Consider the following 27,859-nt stretch of genomic DNA (forward strand, 5'->3'; position numbering starts at 1 on the left):
TGTCTAACAATGTTTTCAAAATAATGATTGTAACATCCATCATTCCTTTCCATCCTAGACAATGATAATTAAGAGTCATGACTCAAGGACAGAAAGAACTCTGGAATTGTGGAAGAAATCTGCTAGGAATCCCTTAAGCTGCCTTAGACATTAAAATGTTCATACAGGAGGGCAGGGTATATATAGAGGTGAATACATTACGAACATAGGAATAGCCTGATGGATCAGGCCAATGGCCCATCTAGTCTAGCATCCTGTTCTCATAGTAGCCAACCAGATGCCTACGGGAAGCCCGAATATAGGACCTGAGCACAACAGCACTCTTCCCATTTGTGATTCCAAGGAACTGGAATTCAGAGGTGTTTTGCCTCCAACAGTAGAGGCAGATCCTAGCCATCATGGCTAGTAGCTACTCCATGAATTTGTCTAATCTTCTTTTAAAACCATTCAACTTGGTGGCCACAACTGCCTCTTGTGGGAGCGAATTCCATCATTTATTTATGTGCTGTGTGAAGAAGTATGTTCTTTTTTCTGACCTGAATCTTCCAACATTTCTTAATTAAGGGGAAAGTCAAAATCTCCCACGTAGTTACAGCAGAATGACTGAAATGAAAATCCACATCATTTCAAAAACGGAGTTATTTAATTAATTTATTCATTCATTAGATGGCTAGCCTGATACGTTTGAATCACATCATATACCTATTTTTCCAAACTCTAAATTATTGTTCTGCTTTTAGTTAGAACCCTTCTCTTTTATTTCTGCTATTCTTAATTTTTGCAAAAAATATTGATACTGGAAGAAAAAAAAGTACATTGTTTCTTTGACTCAGGAAGGTGAACTGCAACTGTATTAGGTAGCAATCTTATCCACACTTATTTAGGGTGCCTCCAGAATGTCAGTATTTTGTGGGAGGGATTCAAAGACATACCAGAACTTTAGGTTTATGCTTTTAGAGTAGATTAAAGTGCTCTGTCGCCCTAGCTCAACAAATCCATCTAAAAATAAAAACAAACAAACCAGAATTTTGTGGCTTGGAAAGAGATGGAGAAATGCATTGAAAAGTGCTGGATAGGAATGCAAGGATCTGTCCGTTTTGGCACTGTCAGTTGCTCATGTTTTTAATTTTAAAATTCAGTTCTCCATATTTCTGCAGCAAATTGCGGATCTCTTTAAAAAAAAATCTTCATGGAAATTGTTTAGCATTTTCATGTGAATTTCTCCTAATAAATACATTTTTATATGCAGTTTTGACTAATGTACACATTTTGCAAGCAGTTTCTCCTAATACAATGCATTTTTATATGCTATTTTCACTAATCATTTTTATGCACACTTTCCCCGAATATATGCATTTCTGTGAACATTATTTGGTTGGAGGGCTGCATTGCAAAATTTCATAAGTTCACATTTTGGCTGTGTTTCAGTTCTCATATTGTTTTGGAAAGTGAAAATTTGATAGTTTTGGCTTTAAACGCAAACTGAATTGAATTTCTCCCCCATCCCTAGCACTGAATGAGCAAATGATTAATGGGAAGATGTATAAACACCCTGCAAGCAAATCAGGATGAATGCAGAATGAATGCTCATTGTCCTATAACCACCCCATAAATACATCTCAGTGAACGCTCAATAAAGACCAGACTATGCTCAATAATCTAACCATTGCATAAGTATTGTGCAAACAAATCAGGATAAATACTGAATAAGCAAGTCATCTGGAGGAGCACTTAAGCCCCATTAGACTTGAAGGGTCTCACTTCTTAATAAACAGGGCTTCCCTTCTGACAAGGAGCTTCATGGTTGCTGATTTGGTATACTTTTATATCCTTTCATAGAGGCTTAGGCTGCCCTCACATATGCACTTATTTGTAAGTTTCACTGAACTCAATGGTAATTACTTTGGAGTAGACACATATAATTTTGTTGTTAATCCTTCAAAGATTCAGTATAAATGGTGAAAGCTATCAGTTTGGTATACCTGATTTGTGTAATACATCACCCAGTATTATTACCAGACCTCACATGAGAGTTGTCAACTGTGAACATGAGAAATTGCTATGTCATCTATTGATCTAGTTGAGTACCAGACTGAACAAGTTTACTGAATGTGAAATTTTAGTCCTGGAATTGCAGTTATGCATGTCGTGCATTCATTAAAAACTACAGATGACTGATATTGGAGGTCATGGCTGCAACAGGATGATCACCTGTCCTGAACTGCTATTTCTAGACCTGCAGTAAAAATCCTTTGCATGTAATCAGCAGAACAGCTGACAGTCAAATGAACCATTGAGCAGTCACCCTATCTTAGTGATATTTTCTCTGGCTGATTAAACAGAGTTTATTAGCAGGCCTAAAAATACCCAGAAAGTCATTATATTCAATGTGAAACAAAAGGCATTAACCAGTAGCAAGCTTCTCAATCAACACACAATTGACCAGTTCCAGATCTGTAGGGGATAGAGTCTGCTGATTTGATTAAATACTCAGCATGTTGACAGCATTTGGAATGCAACTAATATTGCATACAAGATATCGCACCCTTGTTAACTGAGCCAGAATAAGCACCAATGTTTGATTCTATATTTGTAATTGCTGACACGGATTAGAATCCTCATTCAACCTATATAAACATGCTCAGAAAGTATGGATGAAACATATCTTTTTGCCACTTTAACTGTTCTGATGCTGTGTATAGTGGTTTTTAAAAGTGTGACTATTGAATGTTAAGTGCCTTAAATGTCCCTTAAATGCATTTAAGCTCTGGGAATCCAAACCCTTTCAATGCAGACATGGCTGAATAACTTAGTTAAGTAGGAATTGACAGAGTTTTGTGTATTCTGAAGCTTACTAGCACTTAATGCCCTTATGAAAAAGAAAAGAATGATGTCATTTTCAATTTGGGGAATGTTTACAAAACTGAAACAGAATCCTCTTCTCTCCAGAAGCAGTACTTCAAACTCATTCTTTTTGGAAAAAGGGTCATCTTTTTATAAATACGGTTTTGCACTGCCCAGTTCCCTGAGCAGCTGGAAGTTCCAGGCCAGTTTGATAAGGACTTCCAGCTCTTCAGAACTCCACAGGGAGCATTGTAGACAGCTTTATATTATAAGGTCTGTCTCAGAAGCAATAATGCCTATATTGATGAAGGTCTACAGTAGAGGACACCAACAACCAGCAAGAATATGCATCACTCTGTCTCCCCTTAATGGTTCAAGCCAGGCAGAAGAACAAGAGACAGGCCCCCACTCCCCTCTCAAAAATATGAAACTTACATCAGTTTTGGAGTTTTAGTTGGCTTAATAAAGGTATTGTCCTAATATGGATTATGGAGGAGGGTTCTCCCAGGAAAGGCCCTCTACCTATTTGTCTAAAATTTGGCATGCTTTATCCACTATAGAGGGATTCCTGTGCCTGTAAATTGTACCCACTTTGGCCAAAAGGGGAAAATATTATAGCTATTTTTGATGCCCTATTAGTGAATGGAGAATTTTAAAAAACACAGATATATACAAGGCGAATCTTGCAGCCTGTGCACACCCCTAGTGTCACCACCTCTTTCTTCTCTGCGGGTAGGAATAAACTGATCAAACAAATACCTGATGTAATCAGCTGCCTAGCTTGCCCATTAAAATACATTATTAGTGAGCAAGCCATACCAAAGCTATCAGAACAATATAGTCATAGCAATGTTTATATTTCCCAGCACTCTTCAAATACATTCAGGTGTGGTGTGGTGTGGTCTTTTGACCATGCTTTTCCTCACTTCCCATAAGTTTTCAGGAACCTTAAAGTAACCTGGCTTGAGACTAGGATGACCAAATGCATAAAAAGACAGGGATCCTGCACCTTTAACAATTGTGTTGAAGAGGGAATTTCAGCAGGTATAGCTCAAGCTTTGCTGAAATCTCCTCTTTTCCAAAACCATTAAAGGTGCAGGAGCCCCTGTCTCTGTTCTCTCTTACATCTCACCACTATATAACAAGCCATACACTTGATGTACTGATGCCCCCCGCGCCGGACAGATTTAAAAGAGGATTATATATGTTTGTGGAGACTAAGGCTATCAATGGTTCCTAGCTATGATGACTGTATTACCTCCACACTGCAGGCGGTTTGTCTCTGAAACCAGTTGCTGGGGAACAAAAGTGGGGCGTGTGCTGTTGCACTCATGTCCTGCTTGTGGGCTTCCCAGGGACAAAAAACTGCTGCTCTCACCAGACAGCATGATAGTTTTTGGAGATGCAACATACCGAACAAAATGGCAAGAGATATTTTAAGTGTTCATACCAATGATGTTCAATAATTATATGAATGTGTTTTTTGCCAATTTTCCTAGGAAAAAAACCTTGCTGTATTGATTCTATACATTCGTACCTTAATTTAATAAATAAAGATAACCTCTGTGATTCTTCCCTTTTTAAATATGTTTTGTCTCTATAAAACAGATAAATGAAAATGAGATGTGATGGGTCATCAGCCATTTTTCTAAGGAAATTAAGGAATTGTAGAATACATGAAACTACCTAGCACAGTGGGGAGGAGAGCCTGGCTGGGCGTCCAGAGTCTGTGAGTTCAAATCCCCACTCATGTCTCCTGGGTGTAAAGGGCCAGCTAAAGATCACCCCCACAGTGAGTGGCTCAGGGGTTACGTGCCCTGCCACCTGTGCAGTCGTGGGCAAGCTGCATAGTCCCAAGGAGCCGTTGCCCCCCATCTGGCAGTTGCAGACAAGGAAGGGGCTGGCTTGTGCAGCTGTGGCAAGCTGAGCAGGCCCTAGCCAGCTGAGGAGGATTGGCCTCAGAGGGAGGCAATGGTAAACCCCCTCTGAATACCGCTTACCATGAAAACCCTATTCATAGGGTAGCCATAAATAGGGATCGAATTGAAGGGAGTCCATTTCCATTTCCACCTAGCCCTTACAAATTACTTTGTGAGATTTTCAGTGCAATTTTATGCATACTTGCTTGGAAGAAAGTTCCACTGGGTTTAATTGGGCTTGCTCCATAGAAAGTGTGTTTAGGAATTCAGCCTAAGCCTAAAGTAGAGCTGGACTACAAATTATTCAGCTTCAGTATTTTAGATAGAAATTAGAAACTTTTTTTAATTTAATTTTTTGTACAATGTATTGCTTTATTGACGTATTGCCTTGTTGATGTATTTTTATATTTGTGTTTACTTTTTCTGTAAGCCGCCTTGAGGGTTGTTTGGCTGAAAGGCGGGGTATAAATAAACATTAACATAACATAACATCTCCCACTGTGAAAGTGGAATGCTAGACTAGATGAGCCTTTTGGTCTGATCCAGCAGGGCTGTTATGTTCCACTGGGGTGGCGTGGGTTGAGCTCTGTTGCTCTCCTGGCTTCCCAACACCATGGGTTGCTGCAGCTGACTCAGAGTGGGAGGTGCTGGGAGTGCAGTGTGGTGTGCGGTAGCAAAGACTGCCCCCACACTGAGCTCCCCATGCTTCCCCCCCCTCAGTCAGTGGCAGTGACCCACAGTGCTGGAAAGCCAGGAGAACAATGGAACCTCACCCACCCCACCCCACTGGTTGCCACTGCTTACAGGCCTATCTCCACTGTTTTTACCTGATACATTCGACAATTCTTTCCCTAACAGAAGCTTTGGTCACTTTAACAGCTGCCTAATGGCAGGAAATTATTTTATTTTATTTATTTTTATTTAACAAAATTTATATATCTTTTGAATGGAAATACCTCTAAGTGGTTTGATATTAAAATTATCAATAAAACAGTTAAAAACAAGAAATTATACACATATATAAAACAATTAAAACAGCCACTAACTAAAAAGATTCAAACAGAACAACATCTATGTGTCTTGAAAGGCTTGCCTAAACAGAAAAGTTTTAAGCAGGCACTGAAAAAAATACAGCAAAGGCACCTGCCTGATATCAATAGGCAGGAAGTTCCAAAGAGTAGGTGCTGCCACACAAAAAGAATGATTTCAATCAATCCACTTCCTGTGTAGCTTGGCAGAATTTGATAACATGGGCCTCTGAGCATATGGTGAGTGGTGGCAACACCTGCAAACAGCCCAAATAATAGAAAAAAGAGATGTGCTGTGCTGATCTTGTTTTAGCAGGGAGGAAGCAACATTATTAATACAGTTAATATAGCTCAGATGGTCACTTTATGTCTGATTTACTTTGCAATTTTAGTGAAGTTTCCTGTAGGAAATAATTTTCTTTTGTTTCTGTTTCTGTGAATATGTGAAGTACAGCAACACTTTGCAAAATTTACACTAAAAAAACCTCCAAAAAATAATTGTGGAATAATGGTACTGACTATTCTGCAGAATAGTCTCCAGTGGACAAGAGGAGTTTGCACAAGATAAAACAGTGGGAGGTGAAATATATTCTAGCAAAATGCTAGCTGTGCTCTATGTTTTTAATTGACCATGTCCACCTTGCCTTAAATGAAGTGGTTTAAACGTAGCAGGCTGAAAACATACATCCTCTTTTTTCCAACAGCTAGAGTCATTGCTGAAGGTGCAACATATTGTAATCAGTCTGATTTTACATCATACTGCAGCTTTAGATTCAACTGTTAGTGCACCTGTGGAAGGAAAACTCCCCAGTCATTTGATTGTGCTCCAAAGGACAAGTTTATTGATAGATTACACAAACCAATGGACCATTTGGAGAGTGGTCAGCAAAACCATCTCTACCCAAAATATACCAAGCAGAGCTTTATAAAGGGGCTACATGTCATACATATGTCATAGTCAAAAAGCAAACCTTATAACCATATATAGCAATATCTTACACATTTCGGGTGGTCACTTTACACATTATTGCCCTGCCCATCCATGTGCCAATTAGGAAACTGCTGGTTCAAAGCTGCTATCCAGACGATGGTATCAGACAGATTTCGGCTTGTTCATCTAAACTGACTTTCCTGATGTGAAATCTTTCTGCTGACCACAACTTCCTTGTTCCATCTCTTAGGGCTTTTTCAGATTACTTTCACTTTTAGGCAACACGAAGCTGTATCTAATATTTCAGGCTTCTGATTTATACTAGAAGCACAAGCTGGGGTTTTAATTGTTAGGCCTGATAGGCAGAGCTTGGAAAAGTTACTTTTTTGAACTACAACTCCCGTCAGCCCCAGCCAGCATGGCCACTGGATTGGGCTGATGGGCGTTGTAGTTCAAAAAAGTAACTTTTCCAAGCTCTGCTGATAGGTCTTCTTGACCTGATGAGTTTATAAATCATTCCTCACACCCAAAATAGAAATGGAACATAACCTCTAATTTGAAACACAAAAGGCTGTCCTCATCATCATATGACATGACCAGTAAAAAGGCTTTGAAATTAATAAAAATAAATTTGACACAGGTTTCTAGGATGAATAATGAGGGAAATAAAATTTAGTAACATAGAAAAGAAGCAAAATAAGAAGAACACCAACAAACATACAAAAATATAATTCTCCATCTTTGGAGATGGCAGGTGTTGCCACCACTCACCATATGCTCAGAAGCACATGTTACTAAATTCTTCCAAGCTACACAGGAAGTGGATTGGACTGTGAAAGACCAACCCAAATTGTGTTTGCATTTTAACAAATTTGTACGGCAGTCCAATATCTCTGACAGGAGGTCAGGTCTCCTGCTCCCCTGGTGCATTCACTATAGCTACCAAATTTCCCTGCTTTTTAAAGTTGGATAGAAATATCTGTGGGCTATAGGTACGTTCTTAAACTGCAAGGGTTTTTTTGCCTATTAGCGAATTTTTCTTTCAGTATTAGAGGCAGTATTGCTGGAGTGCCTGAGTGGGAGAGCTCTCTTGCACTCATGCTCTCATTGCGGGCTTCCCATAGGCATCTGGTTGTCCACTGTAGGAACAGAATGCTGGACTACATAGGCCTTTGGTCTGATCCAGAAGGGCTCTTCTTCTGTTCATTAGATGCAGCATTGGCAGAGCTGCCAGGTTGTAACCGAGAAAACAAGCATTTATCCTTAAATGTGCTGATCGCACAGGAGATGTGATAGCTGTGACTGCTCTTGCCCTTTCCTCCCTCCATTTGCTGTAGGGTAAATGTGGAGTCTTGCTTACTGTAGGGTCAGAGGGAGTGGTTTAAAAAGATTAGGTGAGGAATGGGTGGGAGAACTTGTGGTGGTTACTATGATCTGTTCTGTCACTGTATTTAAAAGTAAAAGCTTATAATCTAATTTGCAACACTGGCCAACCAAACACTTTTAAGATCTTAAACATTTTCTACTACCCAAAACAGAAAGAGTAGCAGAATGTCTGTTTTCCTGCTAAAAACTCACCTATGTGAATGAATTGGATTAAAAAAAAACTTACCTGAATGGGAATAAGTTTTTCACTGCACCACTCTCATTAGATCACTTAATGGTGAATGCAATTAAGATGAGCAGATGCCTCTATGAAAATTGTTCCGTTATGCTGGAAGAGGGCAAGGATATGTGTCCAGTCCACTTTCTGATTTAAACAAAAAATGTACAAGCAGTTTACTGCAATTATTTTTAATAAGTCAAATTGCCCAATAATCAAATATCAATAAGTCAAACAATCCCTTTCTGGATTAAAAACCAAAAGTCCATAATAGCTGAAACTTTCTTCTTTTTTCAGGTTGCTTTTGCTGACACTGCATGGCATTGAGAAAGTGGATAGAGAAAAGTTCTTCTCCCTCTCTCATAATACTAGAACTCGTGGCCATTCAAAGAAGCTGAATGTTGGAAGGTTCAGGACAGACAAAAGGAAGTACTTCTTTACTCAGCGCATAGTTAAACTATGGAATTCGCTCCCACAAGATACAGTAATGGCCACCAGCTTGGATGGCTTTAAAAGAAGATTAGACAAATTCATGGAGGACAGGGCTATCAGTGGCTACTAGCCATGATGGCTGTGCTGTGCCACCCTAGTCAGAGGCAGCATGCTTCTGAAAACCAGTTGCCGGAAGCCTCAGAAGTGGAGAGTGTTCTTGCACTCGGGTCCTGCTTGCGGGCTTCCCCCAGGCACCTGGTTGGCCACTGTGAGAACAGGATGCTGGACTAGATGGGCCACTGGCCTGATCCAGCAGGCTCTTCTTATGTTCTTATGACCCTTGTCCCCTTTGAGTGTGCCTCCATTCCTTGCTAGGACCGAAGGAGGGACAAGGAAAGCAAACACATATCCAGATGGACAGTTTGGGTGGCCACTTACACCTCACACTCTGTCCCCCAAGGAAATGCATCAGGAAAAAAAGAGGGCCTCAAAGGACACAGAGTTGCATAACATTTGCATGCACTGATTTATGTGTATAGCTGAAATTTCAGAAATAAATACTATGATTTAGCCAGAAACACACAATGCATCTCACCATCGCAGGAAACACTGTGAGCTGTGTGCTTGCTCAGTCTGCTGCCCAGGTGCAAACTCCCAATGGGCAACATCAAGACCCCTACTCTCCATTCTTATGGTTCTTTATCTTTAAACCAGACTTTAATTGGTCAGGCCTTCAAATAGAGCAGGAGTGGGGAACCTGTAGTTCAGGGGCCAAAGATGGCCTTCTGGGTCTCTATTTGGCCCTTGGGACTCTCTCCTGACTACACTTCCTCCACAGCCATGGCCCCTGTTCCTAAGTCACACCCCTCAATGCCCATACTTTGTATTCTTCTCGAGTTGGAATGTGTCCTTGAATTCTGATAACGCTTCCTTGAATGCAATATGGAGAGGGCTGTGTAAATGTGTGTAGAAACGAGCCGACATCCATTGTTCCTTCCACTTTTGACTCTGGCCCCACCTACCACTGACATGTACCCCCCTGAAGGTGACCCAGAAGGCCCTTGGGCTTAAATGCCCCCCCACCCCTGAAACAGATGCTGTCATATAGAGGACTGTAAGGCAGGACACACATGGCCACCCTACATTCTGTATGTAAATGTCAATTTAAGAATGCATCCAAACCTAGATATATCTCTTGCATCATAGAGGAAGCAGCGGTCAAGCAATATGGGGTTTCAGTATGATAGCGGCTGCTTTGGACTGTGCCACCCACACTGATCCTGGCAATCAGTTTGCTGTAGCAGTGAATGAGCACAGTTGATGGTGGGCAGCCTGAAGATGTCAGACCTGCAGATTAAGTTGGCAGGCCTAATTCTTGCTGAACATCCTAATTCTTGCTGAACATCCTACCCATAAATATACAAAACTTTAATGAGTACTTTAGTGTGCCAAGATGGCTGATTATTTCTGAATGCACTAGAGGAATTTATGGGTTGTATTCAACTAACTTACTCAGAACAGACTCATTGAAATTAATGCACCCAAGTTAGTCAAGGCCATTAACTGCAACAGGTCTACTCTGAGTAAATATTAGTTGAGTACAATCTAAAGGAAGGAGAAGCCAATGCCTGCCTGCCTTCCTGCTTCCTGCCTTCCTTCCTTCCTTCCTTCCTTCCTTCCTTCCTTCCTTCCTTCCTTCCTTCCTTCCTTCCTTCCTTTCTTCTTCTTCTTCTTCTTCTTCTTCTTCTTCTTCTGTTTAGTTATTAAAATTATATCCTGTTCTTCCTCCCAAAGGAGTGTGATGCCTGTGTGTGCAGTGCACATGCATCTGCAGAGACCTTTTCTGAGGCCCAGAGGGTCCTTTTGCCCACTAAAATTAGGCTTGAAAGATGCATTTTGTTTTAGCCAGTAGAATAGGCTATGTGTGTGCGCACTCGTTGCCCACAAGTCTCTGTGGTTCGTAGATGTGCCTATGGGCCCAAAATGGTTGCGGAGCTCTTTAAAGTTGTACGAGGGCTTCTCCACTCTACCCCTCTGGACATCTTAGAACCATCTCAAACCCGCTGCAATGACTTTGCTGGGCACTTCCAAGATAAAATCTCATGCATCCGCCGGGACTTAGACTCCAATATTATGGCAGTTGAACCTAATGAGGTATCTGGAGCACGGTCTTGTCCTCATTTATTGGATGAATTTCAGTTGGTACAGCTTGAGGACGTTGACAAGGTTCTTGGATTGGTGCGAGCAACCACTTCCGTACTGGATCCTTGCCCTTCTTGGCTAGTGAAAGCTGCCAGGGTTGGAACAGCCGGCTGGGCCAGAGAAGTGATAAATGCCTCCTTGAGAGAGGGAGTGGTCCCCTGCTGTCTGAAAGAGGCGGTGGTGAGACCACTCCTGAAGAAGTCCTCCCTGGACCCAGATAACCTGAACAACTATAGACCGGTTGTGAACATCCCATTTTTGGGCAAGGTTTTAGAGCGTGTGGTTGCCAACCAGCTCCAGGTACTCTTGGATGAAACCGATTATCTGGATCCATTTCAATCCGGTTTTAGACTCGGTTTCGGCACCGAAACAGCCTTGGTCGCCCTGTATGATGACCTATGTCGGGAGAGAGACGGGGGGAGTGTAAACCTGTTGATTCTGCTTGACCTCTCAGCTGCTTTTGATACCATCGACCATGGTATCCTTCTGGAGAGACTTGCGGAATTGGGAGTTGGAGGTACCGCTTGGCGGTGGCTCCGCTCCTACTTGGCGGATCGTCTCCAGAAGGTAGGGCTTGGGGAACATTACTCGATGCCCTGGACTCTCCATTGTAGAGTCCCGCAGGGATTGGTCCTGTCCCCTATGCTCTTTAACATCTATATGAAGCCGCTGGGAGCGGTCATCAGGAGCTTTGGAGTGCGTTGTCACCAGTATGCTGATGACACGCAACTCTATTTCTCCTTTTCATCTTCTTTAGGTGAGGCTGTTAACATACTGAACCGTTGCCTAGCCGCGATAATGGACTGGATGAGAGCTAACAAACTGAAGCTCAATCCTGACAAGACTGAGACGCTGTTGGTGGGTGCCTTCTCGACCCAGGTGGTGGATGTTCAACCTGTTCTGGATGGGGTTACACTCCCCCTGAAGGAACAGGTTCGTAGCTTGGGGGTCCTTTTCGATCCATTCCTGTCTCTTGAGGCTCAAGTGGCCCCGGTGGCACGGAATGCGTTCTATCATCTTCGGTTGGTAGCCCAGCTGCGCCCCTATCTGGATAATGATGACCTCACCTCAGTCGTCCACGCTCTGGTAACCTCGAGATTGGACTACTGCAATGCACTCTACGTGGGGCTGCCTTTGAAGACAATTCGGAAACTACAGCTAGTGCAAAACGCAGCAGCCAGACTGCTGACGAGGACCAGACGGTCCGCACATATAACACCTGTCTTGGCGCGTTTGCACTGGCTACCTATTTGTTTCCGGGCCAGATTCAAAGTGCTAGTTTTGACTTATAAAGCCTTACACGGTGCGGGACCACAATACCTTGCGGAATGCCTCTCCCGCTATGAACCTACTCGCTCACTACGTTCAACATCTAAGGCCCTCCTCCGAGTCCCGTCCCATGGGGAAGCTCGGAGGGCTGTTACTAGATCCAGGGCCTTTTCAGTAGTGGCCCCCGAATTATGGAACAGTCTCCCCGATGAGGTGCGCCTGGCGCCTACTCTTCTATCTTTTCGGCGCCAGGTCAAAACCTTTTTATTCTCCCAGGCGTTTTAATTGTGTAATGTTAAGTTATTTTATATCAAGTTGTTAAATGCTTAAGTTGTCTGTTTTAGGGATTTTATCTGATTTTTTTTACTGTATTGTATTTTATTCCTTGCTGTGAACCGCCCAGAGAGCCATTGGCTAAGGGCGGTATAGAAATGGAATGAAATAAATAAAATAAATAAATTTATATTCTAATCCAGACTGTGGGGGATTTTTAAAAACACATACACATGGAAACAGAAGCTCCCCTTAAAGATCAGTTGAGCTTCTTATTAAAACAGGAAGGAAGGAAGCACAGTCTGAATTAATACACAGCATTTGCTCTCTATTGAGGTTAAAGTCTGTTCTTTGACATTATGGTGTCATGTTATCTGAGTCAATTGTGTGTAAGCAGGACTTGTGCTCTAGAAAGTAGCACCTCGCCTTTCAGCAGAGTCAGTGGTTTAATGTGATACCAAATTAAAACATCATTTAGGCTGTGATCTGATCCACATTTCATGGGAACAAACTTCATTTAATACAGCGGGACTGACTTCCAAGTAAACATGCTTAGGATCAAGGTGTTGGAATGAATTTCAGTTTCTCGCATCTCTACTTTTAACATCCATCACCACTTGTGATGGAAAACTGGTTGGTGTTGAGTCGACTCAATGATTAACTACCAAACTCACACCTTCAGGTTATCAAGTGATAACTACAATTACCAAATGATTTGTGTAAAATATTCACTTTGACTTAATCATATTATTAACAATCATATTTGAACTGTGAGAGTTGTGACGAACTTAGGACAGTTCACTCTCTAATATATATTTCACTATATGACACACCCAGTTTCTTTCAATTGATGAGTAAAATGCCTGGGTCAGTTGTCCATTGGGTTTGACTGGGGATTCCAGGAAACAATGTGCCAAGCAGAGACAATATATGCCTATCCTAAAGCTAACCTGAATATCAGATCAGCGTGGCTAATATGGTGGGTTTGAGATTGGAAGAGAGGGTTAATTCTAGGTGTGAGGGAGGCTTGGGATAAGTGTCTTCTCTCAGGGGACCATGGAGGCCTTAACTGGCTGCAATAGCAGCAGTTCAACTATCATTGGGCAGGATAGTTCAGTTACCCTTTTAACTTCCCACAATGCCCCAATATGGAGCATTGTGGGAATTTAAAATGGTGGTTAGATCTACTCTCCTAATGCTACTTGGTGTGCCAGGTGAGATTTAGTAAGGGGGGATATGGCAGGCATCAGCAGTGGCCATGCTAAAGCCCTGGCAACTATCTAAGGGTGCCAGATGCTGACACCAACCCTGTTAGGAGATTCAGATTCTAATTGTTGGCTTAGCTGTGAAGCTAACTAGGTCATTGCTTCTGAATCTACCTGCCTTGCAAGATGGTTATGTGGATTAGTGATACCCCAGCATGGAACATTTCACTGGGTGGGGTGGGGTGAGGAGTCTCAAATGTTTGTAATCTTGTTCTTGGCTTGCCCTTATAAAGACACATGGTGCCACCTGATAATTGAAATCCAGGTGTATTTCAGCAACTTTATTAGGGATTGTGCTGTTACATTGTTACTGACAGATGGAACTGCCAGGTATGCGGAACACTGTCAGCACCAGAACAGCTTTCTAAGTCTGCTGTTGGAGGTTTTTGTTACAGAGAAAATCTGATAAGAAAATGTGACATGACATTTCAACATGCATACAAGGAACAGTCCATGTGAAATGAGGTTGCCAGGGTGATTTTACACAAAGGAGGGCTAGGTGACGATTTCTATGTATCTCATGAGATTTGTTTTCTCTAAGAGTAGTCAAATTCATAGCTACAAACTAAGGGAAGAATATACATATTTACTACAAAGGTAAATAACCAAACCAATAACACATGTTGATTTGTCAAAATTGGCAGGTGATACTCCTCAAGGCATACTGAGATCAGCATGATCACATGCTAGTAGCTTGAGGGAAGAGCTGATGAAAGGCACAACCTAGGAACAAAAAAGGTTTTGGAATCCTAGGCAATTCTGTCTTCAAGATTCCATGCATCCAGACTACCACTATTTTGTGGAAGGGATTGAAATGCATACCAAAAATGTAGATTTGTGCAGTTAAAGTGGCTTAAAATGCTTGGTTGCTCTGGTACAACCCACTTTAGCACAAACCACCTTCTTTTAAGAAAATGATCAGACTTTTCGCAGTTAGGAAAGTGATGGGGAAATGCAATGAAAAGAGGGGATGAATGAATTATCAAAGAGAAACATGTATCACGTTCTGGCAAATTCAAGATTCATAATTAAAGCTGATTTGGAGCTCTTGGGAAACAAACTGGCTTCCCCCAAAGATTGTACTTTTTGCAGAAAGTGATGGGGAAATGCATTGGAAAGTGTGGGATATCACTTGCTTGACACAATATTGTCTAATTTCCTTGCAAACAAATAAGAAGGAACGCTAAATAAATCACCGACTCTACAAACAAATCAGGAATGAACGCCCAGTGAAGATGTCTGGAAGTGACCATATTCATACCAGAATGTTACTTCTCTCTTAATTTAGTTTCAACTTTGCTTCATCCCAGTCTAGTCTGAGTTTCTGTAGTCACAGACCTCCTTTTTCAACATTTCACTTTTGGCTTATTTTTGTTTTTAATTAACAAGTGGCATGACTGTTTACACAGCTGCAGGGATAACCTAAGGTGCCTAGGTTCCAAAGAGCTCCCATCCAAGAAGTTCCATCCAGTGGGATGTTGGACTCCCCCCCCCCATTTTGGACAGCTTAGTCCCACCCCCATCATTTTGGAAAAGCAGAAGTCCAAATTTCCCTTGAGTTCACACCATTAGTCCATCATTCTTGAGATTCTGGCCAATGCTAAGAGGAAGAACTGAGTGGGTTCTTGCTGTGCACAAAATACTCTGCAGAGTAGGATGTAGAGCCTCACACAAAGAAGAGGAAGGATTAAAGTATCTTTTACTTTCATGAACACTGTAATAGCCAGCCACAGTGCCAGAGCATGAGTTCGGAAGCAATAGCCTAGCTATAGAGAAAATCTGACTAAACCAGTTTGGCCAGTTGGCTGTCTGCCCACAGCACATCCACTGAGTGGCACGGATGGACTGAACCGGATTGATCATTGCCCAATTGTTCCTTGCTTCTTTGTGAACAGAAATGTGAAAAAAGAGGAGGTCTATATGTACCCGGAACTGTGAGGGGAAGAAAGGCCTGCCAGCTATAATTCTTTCTTCAGCCAGATCCAGATGGTTTCTTTCTAAACATGTTTTGTTAATGAGGCAGCTTCAGTTGCTAATCTGTGGGAATGTTATGGACGATCTCACTTGTATGACTTTGCAGAGAAGATACCACAACCAAATGAAAGGCGGGCCAAAATGAAAGAGGTGAACTCTCAAGTGTTGCAGAAGATATGTTCTTGAACTTTCATTACATCTCTTGTGCCTTCACTTCACAACAGATGTCTGATGTCAGAGGCAGTATGCCTATGAATACCAGCTGCTGGGAATTGCAAGTGGGGAGAGTGCTGTTACACTCAAGTCCTGTTTGTGGGCTTCTCATAGACATGCTGGTCTAGGTGGGCCTTTGGCTTGATCCAGAAAGGCTCTACTTATGCCCTCGTAAGGCAAATGGAGTTCTGACCTATACCACCCCACTCTCCTTTCCCCTGCAGCAGTATTATATTGTTGTGCACCACCCCAATCTCTGAGCAGTGAGCGATCTCCAGGGGTCCTTGAACATGCCCAGGGTTTGGTTTCCTTGGAAAGAAGGTCAGAGAAGACTGCGGTGTCTTTTAGGAAATACGTTTTTTATTTACATACATTCCAACCTGAGCTTAAGATGGAGAGGCTCAAAGCATTAGATCTTGCTTTTCCATCAGGCTTACAGGAGGCATCCTGAAGTCATCATGCAGGGAGCGTGCCTCTCTGTGTCTCCAGTTTCCCAGCCTTTCCTCCAGCTCAACTAAAAACACAAGCCTCTCTTTGGCCCGGGGGCGGGGCGGGCGTCTCTCCTGAAGAGTTTCAATAACAATAGGATGTCCCTGGCCCATTCGCCAGTTAATGGGCACGTGACAGAGCCATTAGCCATTAGCCACTCTATTAGATTAACAAAGGAGACTCATTTGACCAGCAGAGCAGGTTTCTCAGCTGCAGAGCCCATCTCAGGGTGCATGGTTCCAAATCAGAGGCTGGAAGGGGCCTCATAGAAATCATCTATCTCGCCCCCAAACCCATAATAGTTTATAAACGTTTACCCTGCTTTTCACTCTCAGGCAGGAGTCCAGTTTATTCTGCATTCCCAGCAAGATCATTAGTGGACTTCATAAAAAATGCAACCACACCCAAATTGAAAAGGCAGATTTTCACATTTCTTTGAAACTGAAAAAGCTCAATGGTCCTCACGGTTACCAAATTGCAGTCTGAAGAGCCACCTTTCCCCCTAATGTAGGTGGGCAATGCGGTGCCTTCCAGATGTTGTTGGACTACAACTTCCCAGCCAGCGTGATCAATGGTCAGGGCTGATGGGAGCTGGGAGTCCAAGATTATCTGAAGAGGACTATGTTGGCTAAACATGCTCTGACAGTACCACTGCCCGAGATGAGTTGTTGCCACTGCTTCCACAATGTGGCCGTCACTCCCCCTCCTCCTGTCTCTTGTAGGGTAGAAGCTGGTGGCTATATGCTGCTTCCAGGATGAGAGGCAGCCTCTGAATACCAATGGCCTGGAACTGCTGGTACAATCGTAGGGCAGAGCTATTGGCTGAAAGCCCAGTTTGTGGATTTCCCATAGGCAGGGCCAGCCCTACCACTATGTAGGATGAGGTGGCTGCCACAGGCAAAAGATGATGGGGGAGGTGGCCAAGCAGAGTGGTGGGTGAGCAGTGGCAAGATGTTGGAGGCCAGAGCTGCATGTGCCATGGAGCCAATGGTTTGCTGTGGGCAGTCCTGAAACGTTTGAAGTCAGCAGTGGGGAAGGCAGATGTGGCCAGCCAAGGACAAAGTTCCCTGAAAATGCAGCCAGAAAAACCATTCTTGCTGCTTTTGTAGTGACTAGTGTGACAATAGCCAGAGTGCAGTGGCTAACGAAAACAAGCCTCATCTTGAGTACTGCATCCAGTTCTGGTCTCCGCATTTCAAGAAGGATGCAGACAAACTGGAACAAGTTCAGAGGAGGGCAACAAGGATGATCAGGGGACTGGAAACCACGCCCTATGAGGAGAGACTGAAAGAACTGGGCATGTGTAGCCTGGAGAAGAGAAGACTGGGGGGAGATATGATAGCACTCTTCAAGTACATGAAAGGTTGTCACACAGAGGAGGGCCGGGATCTCTTCTCGATTGTCCCAGAGTGCAGGACACGGAATAATGGGCTCAAGTTGCAGGAAGCCAGATTTCGAGTGGACATCAGGAAAAACTTCCTAACTGTTAGAGCCATACGACAATGGAACCAATTACCTAGAGAGGTAGTGGGCTCTCCGACACCGGAGGCATTCAAGAGGCAGCTGGACAGCCACCTTTTGGGAATGCTTTGATTTGGATTCCTGCATCGAGCAGGGGGTTGGACTTGATGGTCTTATAGGCCCCTTCCAACTCTACTATTCTATGATTCTATTATTCTATAAGCTATGAATTTGGATGTCTCCAGTTGGAATCTCAGTTCTGCCTTAGGCAAACCACACTGTCTCACACAGCAGGGTCCCAGATGTGTGTTTACACTTGTAATTCAAATTCAAGCTCCTGGGGCTGACTTTCCTTTGAAACAAACTCTGGTGGGCTTTGTTATGTGCATTTGCGTGCAAAATGCAGTTTTGCACCATAGAAAATTAATACACAAGGGAGATGACTTGAATAAAGCCCATTCTCTTAACATGTTACCTTTCCATAAGCAAGGTTTTTTTTCTTTTGCCTTGACGGTGGAACATTTGTAATTATGTAACTCCCCCCCAAAATATATATATATATATGTAGTAATACACTTCTAGGAGGACAGTCCAATCTGTGGTTTTCCTCACTTTGCAATGCTTCATTAATAAAGCATAGAAAGTCAGCTTGAAGAGAAGACTCAGAAATATATGCTGGAAAGCTCAGAGAGTGGAACACAGGAGGATTGTGGGTGTGTGCTAACCACAGTGGGGGAGCTAATCTCGGCACAGCCAGCATAATGTTTTCCTTGACTTCCCCCACACTTCATGCAGGGCAAATGTCTCAGGAAAAAGAAAAAGCCCACTGAAAGGAAAGCATTTCCTCCTCCTCCTTTCTCTACAATGTTCTGTCTTCCTGACACCAGTTTGGTTACACACAAATGAGAAAGAGTTGCTTGGTTGGCTTAAGCCTTGTGTGATTAATTGGCCAAGCAGGATGTGGGCTACAAATGCCCAGTACGTAGTAGCAAGTTTAGGGGCAGGCAAAATACATCATCAGTGGTGTGGTTAGAATGTGCAGCGGCTCAGTTGTAAAACACTGCAAGGGGAAGTTGACTGCAAAGTTCAGATGCACTTGTAAACTGTTGGTGGGTTAGGAATATTTCTATGCTCTATCAAGCATTGTGATGGCCTTGAGCAAATATTTGTTTGCCCTAGAACAGTGATTCTCAAATGGTGTGCCCAGGCACACTGGTGCGCCCTAAGAGGTGGCCTAGGTGTGCCTCAAATATTATGAAAGTATATTTTAAAAATGAGAAGAAACCCATTTGTATAGGGTATGTAATAGTTTTCTATAGTTTATTTTTATTCATAGTTTAAAATATATTAATATATTTTTAATTTTGTACACCAAGTGCGCCAGAAAACGTTTATATGTTTTACAGTGCACCGCGAACCAAAAAAGTTTGAGAACCACTGCCCTAGAGAGATGTGTGCTTGACCTGACATTCCTCTCACTATTGGCAAATAAGAAAAAATCTACTACACCTTTAAAAACGCACCTGGGAATGAAAGAAGCTCATAAACCTGGGGAACACAAAGGACAATAGGCGCACCAGAGAGAAAAAGGGTTCTTGGGTCTTTGCCAGAAGGAACAAAAAGACCTACACTCCTATACTGTGGAATGAATCCCAAAGCTTACGTGTATTGAAAAATTACAGACCTGTTTCAAACCTAACAAGCTCAGCCAGGGAAACGCAATGTAACAAAGGGTGTGTCCGTGTCCACCCCTTCCCTCTTTTCCTTCATTCCCCATTTGAATAATGGGTCTAGTATTAATTCTGAATAAAAAATCCATGCATGTCATCAGATATATGTAACAATTTCCAGAGGACAATTACACAAACAAACTAATATAATACAATATAATTACATTACATGGTAGGATATGTTAAGCTGACATATCTTCTACATGTGTATATCTGTAAGCATCATGCTTGCCACGAATGCTTCAGTGTAGGCATGTGGCAGTGGCTGCTGAAGCATTTACGGCAAGCAGAGCGGGCAGGCAGGCAGGTGGCTGAAGTGAGCAAACTGCAGCGTGAACACTTCCGCTGCTTGTCTCGGTGGCGGCAGCAGCAAGCAAAGAGGACTGGAAGCAAAATGCAGCCACGCTGGGCTCAAGGCCGGGGACAGGGGGGAGGCTGGAAAGTGGCTCATGTGGTGGTGGCGGCAACTGCAGCAGCAGCCTATGCAGTGGCAATGGCAGCCTCAGCAGGAGGCCTGTAAGCAGCCGGGGTGGAGCAGTGGCTTTGCTCCTCGCCGGGGTGGGAGAGAGGGCTGGTAAGTAGCTGAGACAGGGCAAAGGCAGTGACAGTGGAGGCCTGGGTAGGTGGGAGGCTGGAAAGGTGTGTGAGTGCCCAGGGGAGGAGAGCGGTTTGTGTGTGTGTGTGTGTGTGTATGTGTGTGTGTGTGACAAAGAGAGAGAGAGAGAGAGACTTCCTGTGTATGTGTGTCTCTATGTGTGTGTGTTTGGGGCTGCCTGGGGGCATTTAGGGGGTATTTGGGGTGCCCTGATGTGTGTGTGTGTGTATTTAGGGGTGCCTGGTGTGTGTGTGTTTGGGGTTGGGGGGTTGGTGAGCAAAGTGAGCAGGGGGGGGCTCTACTTACTTACTTATTAGATTTCTATCCTGCCCTTTCTCCCAGTAGGAGCCCAGGGTGGCAAAATGAGAAACTGAGAGTGTCCGATTTGTCTACCTGTGGGCTGTATGTGCACCAATTCACTTCCCCAGTGCCTCAGACAATTGTCTTATTCTGCTCATTATTGGATTGTCCCTGTGAAAAGGTTTAATGTGACATGGCGGGGTGGGTGGGTTGAGGAGCATTTTGAAGGAAGAGAGGCATCTGGCTGTCCACTGTTGGAAACAGGATACTGGAGAAGATGGACCTTTGTTTTGATCCAACAGGGCTGATCTTATACTTTTACATCTGACAAAATGGACAAGTCCACGAAAGCTTATGCTGTATTAAATTTATTAGTCTTTAAGGTGCCACAAGACTCTTTGATTATTTATATTCCTATGTTTTTCCTTGATGCTCAGGTGAGTTAAAAATGTGTTCCGTATTCTGAACTCATATGTAATTATGCTCAAGTATCTTAGCATAGGTTCAGTCGTCAGCTGTACTGAATTTTTTTGTAGGTCAGGCTGAAAAAAAGAGACACACAGTATAAAATATAGGTAAAAATTAATAACTTTTTGGAAAACATTTCCAAGGCCACTGTGCACACTAAATGACTAAACATCCTACTTGGGATGCAAAGGTTGCAGTCTAAATAGTGTAGTATCTATTGGCTGCTTTTCTGAAGAAAATGCTACTGCTGCAAACGGGCTTAAATCAGTAGTGGGGAGTTGGAGCCCTCCAAATGTTGAACTCCAACTCCCATCAGCCCTGACCAGCATGGCCAATGGCCAGGAAAGATGGGAGTGTAGTCTGAAATCTGGAAGGCTGCAGGTTCTCCATCACTGGAATAAATGAAAGGTGAAGATATGTAGCCCAACATACAGGGCTGGTGCCAGGTGTGACTGGGCCTGAGCACCAGGCTGCCCAGTCTTGGAGGGGCATAGCCAGAGCTTGGAAAAGTTACTTTTCTGAACTACAACTCCCATCAGCCCAATCCAGTGACCATGCTGGCTAGGGCTGATGGGAGTTGTAGTTCAAAAAAGTAACTTTTCCAAGCTCTGGGCATAGCTAATACCATGGAAGACAGAAAAAGTGCAAAGGGACCTTGATAGGCTGGAGCATTGGGCTGAAAACAACAGAATGCAATTCAACAGGGATAAATGCAAAGTTATACACTTAGGAAACAGAAACCAAATGCACAGTTATAAGATGGGGGATACTTGGCTCAGCAATACGACATGTGAGAAGGATCTTGGAATTGTCGTTGATCACAAGCTGAATATGAGCCAACAGTGTGATGTGGCCGCAAAAAAGGCAAATGCTATATTAGGCTACATTAACAGAAGTATAGTTTCCAAATCGCGTGAAGTATTAGTTCCCCTCTATTCAGCACTGGTTAGGCCTCATCTTGAATACTGCATCCAGTTCTGGTCTCCACACTTCAAGAAGGATGCAGACAAACTGAAATAGGTTCAGAGGAGGGCAACAAGAATGATGAGGGGAGTGGAAACCAAGCCCTATGAGGAGAGACTGAAAGATCTGAGAATGTTTAGCCTGGAGAAGAGAAGACTGAGGGGAGATATGATAGCACTCTTCAAGTACATGAAAGGTTGTCACACAGAGGAGGACCAGGATCTCTTCTCGATTGTCCCAGAGTGCAGGACACGGAATAATGGGCTCAAGTTGCAGGAAGCCAGATTTCAAGTGGACATCAGGAAAAACTTCCTAACTGTTAAAGCCATACAACAATGGAACCAATTACCTAGAGAGGTAGTGGACTCTCCGACACTGGAGGCATTCAAGAGGCAGCTGGACAGCCATCTGTCGGGAATGCTTTGATTTGGATCCCTGCATTGAGCAGGGGGTTGGACTTGATGGCCTCATAGGCCCCTTCCAACTCTACTATTCTATGATTCTATGACTTATATAGGCCTGCCTGCCTGCTCCACCTACCTCTGGCATCAATATGCACGCCTCACATGCTTCATGCACATGACTGCCATCACCCAGGATAGCGGTGGATGGAGGTGAAGGTGTCCCCCTTAGGGATGACCACACTGCCATCTTGGGAGATGGCATTCATCCATGCGCATCACCCAGGGCATGCACACTGACACGCTAACAGTAGGGGAGGCAGGCAACACCTGTATCTGGAGGGGGTGTCTGGGAGCTCCTGCTCTGTGATTTGCAGCATCATTGGGTTGCATGATCCTACACTGCCATGGATTGCAGAGCAGGTTCCATCCTCTGACCCTAAGAAGAGGCCCCTCAGGGACCCCTGTGGTCCACAGGGACCCTTGATCTGGGCCTAACCTGGCCATGCTTTGGTGCCAAGCCTGCCACCAAACCAAAAATCCAACCTAATGTGTCATGACTGCACTTAAAAAAGGAAAAGCAGAGCGATGATGTGAAAAAAATACGTATTTGCTTTCAAAGACTTTTATTAGATATCTACAAATTTATTCTGTGTAATTAAAAAGAACCCTCAAAATGACAATTTTTCCTATTTATACTAATATTAAATATTCACATAACCTGCTCCAGGTATCGTTGATGTCTTTGTTTTCATCAGGTTGATCTACATTCTGCAATATCTATCAGCATGGTGATTGCCAAAAGTTCTGATGTATTATAAAGCTACATGTACCATACGAGCAACAAATGCTGGCCTTTCATGGACACCTTGTGGACATCTTGCACTTCCACTTGATGATATGAAGGATATAAGTAGGAGCAGGTGCCACAGCAGATATAACAGGAACAAATGTCTCTTTTCCTCTTGTCGAGTCCCACTCGTTTGCTTTTTCGTCCATGTAGCTCAGAAGTCTGTCATGAAATTATGTGGAGGTGCATTTTTCTTTAGGACCTAGAAATATGCTGGTCTTTCTGTTGGTGGGCTTGTTTGTTTGTTTGTGTGCGTGTATCTGAGGCTCCATTTTGTTTGCAGCTCCCATCTTTATGTATGATGCCTAGTGTAATTTCATCCAACTGGAAGCTGTAAATTCTCTCTCTCTCTCTCTCTCTCTCTCTCTCTCTCTCTCTGCGTGTGTGTGTGTGTGTGTGTGTGAGTGAGTGAGTGAGTGAGTGAGTGGATATTATCACATTGTTGTAGGATTTGGGGGGATTAATATAGATGTCATCTTTCAGGTACTCTCTAAGCCTGTGTGTGGTTTTATATCTGTAAGATGGGATTCTGTAGAAAAAGAGACTGCTATAGTGGGCAAACAAATATCTTTGTTCAGCTAATGACTTTAGCCAAGTATGTTAAATATCTTTTTGGGTGACTAAAGAGTACAGGGGATTGGTTGCCACAGATTACTAGCTGGAGATGTTTCCAGAAGGTGGGCTAAAGGGAGCAGACCTTCCCCTAGAGGCGCCAGCCAGGTCTGACTCAGCAGTTCCTCATAGCAGATACCTGTGTCTTCCTTTATCGTTAGCTCTAGAGGGGTTTATAAGGAACACTGCTTTGAGCAGCAGGCTCACCACCAAAAGTGTGACACCAATGGAGATTTACCCCCTGAGAGCACCTTTAGGAGCCACTAGGGTGAGGGTGCTAGTAAGTTCAATGGTTGACTGGGTTGAACACCCAGAAGGGTATGTATGTGCCCAACTCGGCCTCTTGGTGTCCTGCCAAAGCCTGTTGGAATCAGACCCAGACCCACTGGTGTATTTTTCTCCAGTATGTTTAATGAAAAAATTCCATTTAGAGCAGCCTTTCCCAACCTTTGGGTCCCCAGATGTTGCTGGACTACAGTTCCCATAATTCCTGACCATTGGCCATGCTGGCTGGGACTGATGGGAGCTGTAGTCCAGAAACATCTGGGGACCCAAAGGTTGGGAAAGACTGGTTTAGAGTACTTCATGGATCAGCTTACAGGTCACACAAGATGCTGCAGCTCTACATGGCATAACTAGGCATAACTACTCCAAGCTAAGACATTGTCACAGCAGTTAGACACATCCCCTTACAACCCTTAAGTAGGTTCGGGCGGGCTCTTTATACTTGCGTGAGGAAGATGTCACAGAATGGGAACGTATGTGAGCACTCCTCCTAGTTGGAAAAGTGGGGGCCAGGTAAGCCTGCCATTGTCGTTGTCTGTGTGTCTGGGGCGATGGCAGCAGTGGCATCTCATTGAGATCCTCATCCTCAAGAGGAGGTGTATGCGGTGGTTCTGGCTGTGGCGAAGAGGGGGTGGAGCAGAGGAGAAGGGGCTGGCTCTAAGGGGAGGGAGCTGTCACTATCAAAACTGTTGAAGCCTTCTGTTTCAACCCTTTCTTGTTGCAAAGCACTAAGACTCTCCCCTGGGTTCCATCCTGTAACTTCCTCTTCTTCTTCATCACCACTCCAGGAACATTCCACAGGGCTCATGACACTTGATGAGAGACAGAGCACTGGGGAATGGGGACCCGGTGAGAGCATGGAAACCATTCATGGGGACATACACATAATGCTGGGTGGATGGTAATGTGATCTGCATGTTTGGAGCTTATTATTCAGTAGGGTTGTGCAGAGATACACACCTTGATCCACCATGGGGCCCTGATCTGGGAGCTGGATCAGGCAGACTCACCCTGTGCCAGCCAGGGGGCCACCCACCCTGCCCCATATCCAGCCCTGGATCAATTCAGGGGCAGGGCTAATGCTTAATTACTTTTTTAAACCCTAATTAAAAATACAGTTGGAGGAAGGAAGAGACGCTGGGAGGAAAGAAAGAGCAGGAGGGTTTGATCTTGCGGTATGTCGCTTGTTTGGAAGCACCTTCCCTGCAGGGAAGCTCCTTGCAAATGAGCAACAACCTGCACCATGTGGGATGGAATCCTCCACTTACCAGCTAGTAAGTGGAGGATCCATCCTGTGTGGTGCTGCGTCAGGAGGCAGGGTGTCAGGTGGGAAAATGAGAGGCTGGGCAGGAATCAGGCTGGCAAGAACTCCTACCTTCTCCCTGGAAGATGCAGCCAGTTAGGTAGATCCCTCGTTCTCGGCCTTTTCATCCCGTTTCTCTTCTTTCCTGACCAATGACTGCTTCCTGCTTGATGCCTCACCCCCAGACAGCTCCAGAACACTCTGGACCACCCAGTCTGACCCACGGTGATCTGGGCCTGCCTCAACCCGACTCAAGTGATGCCCAAATCCCCCCGAATCAGCCCAGTATGCTGAGCCTAGTGCACAACACTATAACTCAGGGCCCTGAGATTTGGGAGTGTATGTGTATAAGCCATGATGTATCTGAGTAAAAGCAGCAGAGGGGAGGAGGTTGATGGTGCCCCTCTATAAGTGATCACAGGTAAGGGACAGTTGGGTGTACTGAACAAGGAGGGCCAGCGAGGTATGAAATCTAGATGGCTGCAGGCAGTCTCCTATACTGAGATGTATATTTTTAGGACCCACTCTATTTTTGTGATGTTTCTGATTGTAAGTTGTTTTAAATTGTTTTTAAGGATTATTGTAACCTGGGACTTCAGGGAAGGGTGTTTAATAAATTAAAATAACAACAATGGCCCGACCCTACAGGAACTTAGTGGCCTGGCTGCTGGGCCCTTTGACTTGATGGCACTGCTTTTAAATGCCAGGTTCATAGTAACACCTTGCACATCCATGCTGATTATGGGTGAGGGATCCCACCTGGCCTGTATTACTGAGACCTGAGTTGGGCAGAGTGGATCTGACTCAGATTTGCCCACCCAAGCATATGGTGCTGCATCAACCTTGACTGGTTGGCTGGAGAGGGGGAGTCACTCTAGTCCATAACATTTCCATCATGCTCACCATGAAATTTCTCCTTCCTGGGGTGGGCTGTAAGGACCTGTATATTGTGCTGGGCCAGTGGAACAGACTGGGGCTGCTATTGGTGTATGACTGGACTACTGTAATGCACTCTGTGTGGGTCGTCCCTTTGGATTAGTCTGGAAGTTGCAGCTGGTGCAGAATGCTGCAGCCAGGTTGCTGGGAGGTGCATCTGAATGCAAACATATTACGCCTGTGCTGAGGGAACTGCATTGGCTGCCCATCAGTTACCGGGCTATGTTCAAGGTCCTGTTGGTGATGTTTAAAACTCTGAACAACTCAGGAGCAGGTTACCTGAAAATTCTTGCCCCTGGATAGTCCTGTAAGATCACTTGGATTATCTGGGGAAATACTACCTGTGGCATGACACCCTACATAATATCACAGGGTAGTGACCATTTTCTGCTATTGCCTCTGGATAATGAAATGCCGTTCCCTCTGGCATACATGAAGCAGCAACCACCACTTGCTTCAGACATCTTGAAAGATGAAGTTTTCCCCTCAGGCTTTCCCTGTCCCATAAGATCATACCCAATTTTAGGTGATGGAATTTCCTGAATTCCAGTTTTATTTGTTACTGTATGCTTTTATGCTGCTGTTTGATTGATTTTAGGTTATCTTATATACCCAGTCGATCACTGCGCTCTGCAAGTGAGGGCCTCCTGCAGATAGCATCTTATCCAGAGGTCCGTTCTGCAGAACATAGGAAATGGACCTTTAGTGTAGTCACACCTACCCTTTGGAATTCCCTTCCCTTAAATATTAGACAGGTGCCATCCCTGTTATCTTTTTGGCACTTACTGAAGATGTTCCCCTTTCAACCAGCCTTTTAAGTAGACACCTTATCCCAGTCTATGTCTGTTTTGGAATTGCTTTTTAAGATGTTTTTGAAGCTTTTTAAATAAAAAATATGTTTTTAAAGATGTTTTGTTTTAATATATTTTAAAGTCTGTTTTTATGGTGTTTTAAAGTGTTTGTAGTGTTTTTGTTTGCCGCCATGGGCTCCTTCTGGGAGGAAGGGCGGAATATAAATTTAATAAACACATAAATAAATAATAAATATTTGTTTTAGTGATACGGTTTGTTTCTATAGTGTACACTGCTTAGAGATTTTTTTAAAAAAAATTAAGCAATTTATAAATCCTTTAACATAGATAAATAATACTCCAAATAAGGCAAATATGTTGAATTTTGCTGTTGATGGGAATAAATGTCACTAATTCAAGGATGGGAAACCTGTAGACTTCTGTGCCTAAAATAATACTAACCAATGAAGTGTTTAAAAAAATGACCATATTGTGACAGGAAAAAGCTGCCAGTGAAGGGACAGCATAGAAGAGGGCTTTGACAAAAATGATTTTCTTCCTCTCATCATGCCCAGGAAGAGTCCAGTGGCCTCTAAAAGTCTGGTGAAGGGAGCCTTGTGTTACATGCACCCCCATCACCAAGGAAAGGATCAACCATGAGACTCTACCTGGCAGCCATTCTTGCCATTTGTTCTCTTGAACTCTTCCACTGTGTGCATTAT

The 27,859-nt window shown here is 43.7% G+C and overlaps 1 protein-coding gene across 2 annotated transcripts in view; it reads left to right on the forward strand.

Annotated features, from left to right (window-relative positions):
• Positions 1 to 27,859, forward strand: part of LOC133385382 (lymphotactin-like) — a 104,718-nt gene that overhangs the window by 62,918 nt on the left and 13,941 nt on the right. The window lies entirely within an intron of this gene.

The sequence above is a fragment of the Rhineura floridana genome, chromosome 5 (genome assembly GCF_030035675.1).
Source record: "Rhineura floridana isolate rRhiFlo1 chromosome 5, rRhiFlo1.hap2, whole genome shotgun sequence".
NCBI lineage: Eukaryota > Metazoa > Chordata > Lepidosauria > Squamata > Rhineuridae > Rhineura > Rhineura floridana.